This window comes from Sciurus carolinensis, chromosome 13 (assembly GCF_902686445.1).
Source record: "Sciurus carolinensis chromosome 13, mSciCar1.2, whole genome shotgun sequence".
Classification (NCBI taxonomy): Eukaryota; Metazoa; Chordata; class Mammalia; order Rodentia; family Sciuridae; genus Sciurus; species Sciurus carolinensis.
This window is the reverse complement of record NC_062225.1, coordinates 16,000,974-16,009,425: the sequence shown is the minus strand read 5'-3', so window position 1 is coordinate 16,009,425 and position 8,452 is coordinate 16,000,974. Positions and strand designations below refer to the sequence as shown.

Sequence of the window (8,452 nt, the reverse complement as noted above, 5' to 3'; positions counted from 1 at the left end):
CTACTGCCCCATCCGGGACGCCTCCCCAACCGGAGAGACTCACCCGGCGGCTTTGAGTTGGTCCCAAGACTCTCACTATCTCCTCTTTTTGAATCCTGTGTCCTCCCCGGCAGTCTTGGGTGGTCGCTCAGCTGGGACTCCAGAATACCCTGGGTTGCCCTCCCATGCGGTTGCAGAAAGTGAGGAAACCCTCCTTTTTAAAAACTAAAATTTACCCAGACTCAAGTATGTTGTAATAGTAACACATAGCAAACTAAGAGAGGCACAATAACTTACCCATCAGAAAGAAGCTGGGAGTTGGGGTTTTCTTTCTGAGTGTAAGACATTGTAACCAGGGTGGGGTTGGGGTGAAAGTATATCTGCTTTGCTTATCCATTTGAATGAGAATATCATCTTATTTTTCCAGTGGATAGGAGTCTTTCAAGTGGATTCTGGCTCTGTCTGTGAGAGAAGTGATATAGATGTTAGTGTTAACTCCTTGCATCTGTGGTAGGAAAGAGTCAGGAACCTCCTATGCCACCATATCACTAATGTTACAGCAAACATTTATACATAAAAACTCTATGAGTATACATTTTCTTCTCTCTCAATAATGGAGCTTGTGATATCTGCTTCTTTCTTTTTTGTGGAATCTGTGTTAGTTTACACATGTGTAGGTATCATACAATTGTCTGTCTTGCTTTATCTATCACCCACAAAAAAACATAACTTTATTACAAAAAATCCCCGTGACACCCAGGCACTGCTCTCCATTCCTCTTATTTTATTTGCTAAGGTAGCAGGTAAATTGATACGTTAAATCATGTTTTAGGATTGTACCAGTCTAACCAAGCCCCTGGAAGGGAAGGACTGAATTCTAATGAGCTTCATGTTCAGTCCCTCCACCCTGCTCAATAGAATAATGGGCAGGGTGACTGACAGAGTCTCTCTCTCTCTCTTTTTCTTCTCAGATCTCTGTACAGAAGGTCAGTGTGGTCCCTGACATGTTCTTTTTATAGTGTTCATCAAAGGTGTTATTCATAGCCACAGTAAAATGGTTCTTCCAGTCCCTAAGAACTCCTAAAAGACAGAAATCAAGTACATAAAGTCTCTCGCCCTCTCCTCCTGACCTTCCCACACCACTGATTTTCCTACCATGGATGGCACCCAAGTCCACTCCACCTGATTTTCCCACCATGGATGGTTCCTCAGCCCACTACACCTGACCTTCAAACCACAAAGCACATGACACACTCAAGTTCTTTTTTTTTCAAATTCCAAAAGCCCCACTGACATGCCCTGCATGAGGCAGATTTTCCTAGTTCTCGAACATTGTTGGCTCTGATACACCTAATACAAATCTACAACTGGTTCCTGTGGAATTCTTCAACCCTACTTATGTTGTTCCATGAGGGACAGTGAAATATCTTACAAAGCATTAATTACTTTGCTGAATAGCACTATTGAGTGAGACACTATTTTTTCCTGTTGAGTGATACACTATTTTTTCTAAGTAATATTTGGATACCAGTGAAGTTCCCCAAGCTATTGTACCTTGGTAGTTCAATCTATGCAGAACCCATGAATTATTTCTCCAAATCCTTCTATTTTCTTATTTCTACTGATTTTACATCCCTCTTCAAAGAGGTTAATCCAAGTGTTTGATGATACAATAGAATTCTGAATTCTAATGTATAACAAATAAATTGAAATCTTCAGGAATGGGTTCAGGGAATCAGGGTTTTTAAAATGTTTTTTGAATAGTTAACTGGCATGGTATTTGGAACCCACTAGGAAATATCCCTGTTTATGCTTTTATTATTAAATTATGTGTTTATTTCTATGTCTATTCTGCTAACTTCTTGAGAATACAAACAATATCTTACTTATTCACTCTTTCTCAGGTGGTGTGCACTGGTGGTATGCACTCAATACAATACTCTCTTCTGGACAGTCTGTAGCCTTACTGTGGGGACTGAGGTGAAAACCAGTAGCTACAGAGTCATGTGCTAAGTGCTACACTAGATTTCCAAACAGTAACAGTGAAAGACCAAAGGAGAAAATGTTCAAGGTTGTTCAGAGAATGAAGGAGACTTCAGTGAGATTGTAGTTGAGATAGACTTTTGTTTCTTCAAGTATTTTGCCAGCATTGTCAGCATCACCCTTATTATAAGGCAAGTTCTTAGTCCTCTCCAAGACCCACCTGGTCAAATCTCTGGGAATGAGCCCCAGCAATTGATGAGTGAGCACATTCTCCAGAGGTTTCTTGCTACCCTTTATTTTGAGAGTCACTGGCACCAGCTCTCACCAAGAGAGCAGGGTAAAGCAATGAGAATCTTAATTGGACTGAATCATTCCACTTCTTCATGAAAACTAAGTTTAAAACTACTTTCACCTAAAAGTCAGACTATTTTTAGAACTGGGTTAAATAGAAGAAATGTCACCAACCTTTTCTCAGGAATTTTGAGATGTTCTGATTGTAGATGTGGGAAGGTACAGAAAATTGGTTGGCCATAGTATTTCCTTCATCACATCAAATGAGGTATGGTAGATGATTTTATCGAAAACATTCTCTGGCAAAGTTTTCTCCAAGAACTTCAACACTTTGTGGATCTCATGTTTTGGATTCTGACCATAGAGGAAAATGGCATTAGGACAAAGGGAGGGAGAAAATTGCTACCAAGTCAAGAGTCAGCTTAAAGCATGTGATTATCAGAAGGTTTTGCTGTGTCTGCCCCAAAACACTCAGTACCGCTTACCCTTTTGATATCTTCATAGAAGAGGAAGAGGATTGGGTGCTTGTCTTTTGCACTCCACCACCCTTTCACGTGGTCATACTAGGGCACATAAATCACTGGAAGAGGCAGGAGCACTGTGAGTTCTCAACATAGGACTAAACCCAAACCAATAAGATAATTTAGCATCCCTTTGGAATAAGTGTCATTTTATTAAACTTACTTAGTAAAGGGGAAGGAATTTTCTAGTTATGAGAGCAGTCCACCTTTACAGTAGGAAGCAGCAATACATTTATTGTGTGTGACTTTGCCCACATACATTTATGTCTAGGGATTCACTTTAAATCATTTAGGTGATGAAATGCTTCATCTATTCCTGATAAAGAATACTTAGTTTAGATCTGATTACCCACTCAGGCAGTTAAGTCTTAGGGTCCTCACATTGCTTGAGCCTTCCAGGTGCATGGTGAAGTCTGCAGATGTGTTCTCAGAAAGGGATTTAACAGCTGCAGAAAGAGAGGGCCCTGGAGAACTTCTATTTTCACTTAATGGTTTTGTCAACTTGGTAAATAAGGACAAACGTTCTTTTCACCAATTTTTAAAGAATTGGATGAAATTCTGAGCTAGCCAGTAACATATTTTCAATTCATTCCAGTGAGGTGTTCATGCGGCGTGACTTTGTGGGTCTGGTTCTGGGCAGTCATTACAAGCACAGTAGTAATCTCGACAGTATTTACTATGTTGAAAGCATTGTGTGAAGTGGACATAAAGCCTCCCTTCCTAGCCTTCTGCTAAACCTTTCTCGTTTCATCTCCTCTGAAATTTTACACTTTCAGGAAAGTTCTTTAGCTTGCTTGATTAATTCTGTGACTGTTTCTCCATAATTCATTCTCCTCTTGCTTCTCTTCTTCCCTCTTTTTCTTCAGAAATCATCCACATACTTTCACAGTAGCTCAATGCTAATTTTTGTTTTTTCCACTGATTTGAGCCCAGGAAGTAGAAACAAAAGGAGAAGGATGTTTGCCAGCAGCTAACTGGGAAGAAGAACGACAAGAAATAGAAAGAATAACTTGTTGAAAAGCTAAAGTCCATCAGCTGAGAACATTAGGAGGCTCTGGTGCCCAAATCTAGGGCTGACTTCTTGACCCATGAATGAGTTGACCTGGGAATGAAATAGGCTGTGTGAGGCTGCTGTGGAGTCCTGTTCAAGGCACAGCATGCGGCTTTTGTGTCTTACAGAGTTTTTCAGTCTTGCTTCATATTACTCACCAGGCTTTTCTTTATGAGGGAATTTTAATTCAAGGAAGTGGTGTCTTTCCAGAGAAGCAGCTAGCCTGCATTAACTACATCGCCATCATTTTGAATCATATCTAAGATTTCTTGCATCCATATTGTACCTGAAAAATATTAGACATATTCTTTAATTTTCAGGTGACTGGATTTTCATTTGAAGTAAATGTATATTTTGGAGAAAGGCAATAACATGAGAATACTTTGAAATTAGATTAATGTAGCAGAGACTGAAAGAAAGCTTTCTTCCTTTCCCTTAGATAGGAGGTGGTCACAAAATTACCTGTGGTTGAATTTGGAGCACTTATTCCAACCTTTTTATGAAAATTTTTAAAACAGAAAACTTGGTAAAAAAATATAAAAAGCATATAAATACTTCAAGTTTTGAAAACACCTTGCTCCATTGGCTTTATTTTGTCTATCTCCATCTATCCATCATATTTATAATCTGTCTCAAATTAATCAATCATCATCTAATCCAGTCTAATCCAATCTAATCCAATCTAATTCACTCTAATCTATTATCAATCATCTGACTGAACTGCTTCAGAGTAAGTCTCTGTTAATGCTTCATGTCTAAGGACACAGCATGCATCTCTCAAAAAGACATTTTTCTACCATGTTTCCGACATGTTTCTCATCACATCTAATTTACAACGATTCCTTAGCATCATAAAGAACTCTGTCTACATTAAATTCTCACCAGTTGTCTCCTAATACATTTATAGCTTTTTCCAATTAAAATTCATGGACTACATTAGTTTTGTCTCTTAGCCTCGAATCATCCTCTCATTTCTTCACAATGTAGATTTTTAATCAGTTAGCTAGCTATCTTGTAATCAGATCAGCCCTGTAGTCCAGAATTATCTGATTATTTCCTTGTAGTATGCTTAGCCTGTTCCTTGCTTCCCTTGGTCTTCTGTTAACTGGAATTTAAGTCTTTTTTTTTTTTTTCCCACGGTGCTGGGGATTGAACCCAGGGCCTTGTGCTTGCAAGGCAAGCACTCTATCAACTGAGTTATCTCCCCAGCCCTGAAATTTAAGTCTTGATTAGGTTCAGGTAAAACATTTTTGGCAAGAAGGCAGGTAATACTTTGTGCTTTCTTCGATCATGCCAAGAGGCACATTATGTCAGATTTGCTCACTCTTAGGATACTACATTCAGTTAAGTAGGTGGCCCACCACCAGATATTGCACTGTAAAAGGACATAATTTCATTTGCTATTAGAAATTAAGTAATATGATGACATTTTGATGTCTCATGACTAGCCAAATTTCCACTGATTTTATCTAATTACTTTAGGATGCATTGCTGATTCTGCTTGAAATACTTTTCATTATAAGTTTCAAATTGTGAATTTTCTAATCTCATTATCTCTTCTGTGAGGTGGATCTTATATAAAGAAAAATGACTCAGTATTGTTACTCCAGGAAATATAATTTCATGAGACTAATAACTAATAACCAGATAAAAATGACAATATCTATCATGATAATAATTATTGTCAGAGATAAAGATAAAGATTTCATTCATTTCAATTATTCAAGATAAAACAATCCCAAATATGTATGTTCCTAATAACCGAACTTCCAAACACATAAGGCAAAAATTGTAAAAAATGAATAGAGAAATGGAGAAATCCAAAATATTAATTAAAATTTTCAACAACTTTCACTCAGCAATTGATAGGACCAGTAGGCCAAAAATGAGTAAGGATATAGAAGACTTTTTAACAATTTGTCAATCAATGTGAATTAATGACAGTTTCAGAGAACTATACCCTATAGCACCAAAATCTATATTCTTTTCAAGTGTACATGAAACATTTAAAAAATATAGATAATAGGATGGATTTTATTATTTATCCTTTATATAATATAAAATGATTGAAATTATACAGAACATGTTCTTTGACTCTGTAGTTACAGTATTGAGTTACCTGTTTTAGATACTTGCCTCTCTTTATCTTTAAGCCAATAATTATGCATCAAACCTCTGTTATGCTTCAAATATTTCTGATTTCTGGTATATTACCTCTCTGACTTTCTCTTGTTTGTAAGAACTCATGTAATTTCATTGGGCCCACTCAACTAGTCCAAGATAATCACCCTACCTCAAAGTAAGTTAATCAGTAACTTTAATTACAGCTGTGCAAAATTCTTTTGGGCATGTAATATATATAAAATAACCACAGGTATGATGTCAGAGGACTAAGATCATAAGGACCCAAATTCTGTCTATCACAGGACGTTTCAAACACAAACTTTTGCAGCCTTGTATGATCTCCAGGAATTATTTGACTTCTGGGTAGCTCCTTGCTTGATCTCATGAAATTTGGTCCTGTGCACATGCAATTTGTATTCATCAGTAGCCTCTAGGGCTCCCCTATACAGACATCTGGAGGCATTTTTGTGAACTTTCCTTCTCTCTGGCACTCTGCCCTGCAATGTAGTCATTGTAAACTCCCATAACTCATCTCTGACTCCTGAACTAAGTGACTGAGTTCCTTGTCATGACTTCCTTAAATTGCCTGTTACTACACCACCTTCAGAAATTGTCTTAATGCTGAAGACTTGGACAAGCATTGTCCAATTTTGCCAAATAGTGATTTTTTAAAATTTTATTTCTTCCAGTTTCCTAGTTAATTGCAATTGGAGTACAAGTCCAATCCAATCCCTCTCTCATGTTCTACCAATTTTTGTTTAACATTCTACCAATCAGAGATATTTTTCTTTTGAATGTTCAAGATTCTTCTGACATGTTTCCATTAATTTTGAACATTATTTGCTTTCTAATATACACAATGTCCTAGACTTCCTCTAATGTTCTCTGTACAGGACGGAAAGTCACATTGGGGACTGATACCTATTGGTAAGTTACAGTGTCGGAAACCAAGCTCTAGGCATTAGGAGTGCTTATTTCAGTTGGATGTATTTGTTTCTAAGAAGTTTTGGAGAATAGTTAGAATTAGTGCATTTTAAATCAAGGTCAAATGCTTGAGTTTCTCTAATGAGACTTAATTGGGACAGAGCATAAAGGTCTTAGTATACATCTTTCAAGAACTTTGGATATTTAGACGATCTTTTTTTTTGGTAGACTCTCTGGGATGACAATTGTTATCTGTATTATGGTATGTTTTAAGGGGAAAACTGCTCTGACTAAGGGATTATGGTGAAAGTAAAATCATGTCTCTTTCAATTTATTGACCTATTTTTTCTAAGTTATTTGTTCCTGAATGGGAGCAGTAACTGATGTACTTCAAGGCATTTAGAAATGTGTTGATCATCAGGAGAGAGCACTGTGGAAATTGGTTCCCAAGGGTCCAGGAATGCTATGTGTCCTGTAATAATAGGGACAGATCTTCATAGTAAGCAATAGTTTCTCTCCAAATTACAGTTATGCTGCATTGATCACTACATATTATCCAATGGTTTCATGTCCAAAGATTTAACATTATTAGATGTTTTAATAAACTTACCTGACTTTGGGTAAGTTGCCAGAATAAGATCATCAGGCCTGGCTTGAAAATTGTAGATTTTATTCCACATTTCTGGTAATATTGGCAAAGGGATTCCATTCACTTCTATAATATCTGGCAGGCTTGAGTTATTTTCCAGAGGATGAGCATTCTTCTCAATTTGTGCCATTGGAGATTTGAGATTGCTGTTGTCAACCCTATTTGAAATGAATTATTATGTTTTATGTCTGATACTAAGTGTTCCCATCTTACTTGTTGGTTAGAATGACATAAAATTAATTAAAGCTAGCATAAAAGTACATCTAACAAGTTACTGTATGTTTTATTTATGTCATCTTCACAAGAACCACATAAAACAGGTAATACTATTTCTGTTATTTATAAGAAGCTGAAGTTGTTAAAGATTAAGTGATTTGGTAAATGTAAGGCAACCAAAAACTGCTTGAGATGAGACATACCAATCAAATAGTCTGTTTCCTACTCTGTGTTTTAGCAGCAATAGTACCTGTCGTTTAGTCAAATATTATAATAATGTCTGATATATTGCTTTATCATTTTCAAAATGCTATTTCATGTAATTATAAATGACATAATATTAAAGAAAGATGAAAGCAATGATTTTCAGGATCTTTCTAGAGTCAATTCTCTTGTATTGACAAACATTCAAAACAGAGGCTTTTCTATAGTGTTTGTTCACTTATGAGATCATTTTTCAATATAAGCCATAGGTTTACAGTAAAAAAAAAAAAACCTCTTATGAATTGATTAAAGTCTACTAACTGGAAAATTGGGATTGTTGGTGTGTATCTGGGACATTGAATCATGCTGTACACACTGAGTTCTTATATCACTTGGGAAAAGTGCTTTCAAGATCAATTTTATGTTACCAGAAAATAACCTATGTATTAAGATGAAGAATGGTGAAAGAAGTGTTTAGGGTCAGGATAACATAATACATGCAAAAACATA

General features: G+C 36.5%; 1 pseudogene; it reads right to left on the bottom strand.

Annotated features, from left to right (window-relative positions):
* Nucleotides 1-946: 946 nt before the first annotated feature.
* On the bottom strand, nucleotides 947-7,652 carry LOC124963553 (sulfotransferase 1C1-like; annotated as a pseudogene).
* Nucleotides 7,653-8,452: the final 800 nt, after the last annotated feature.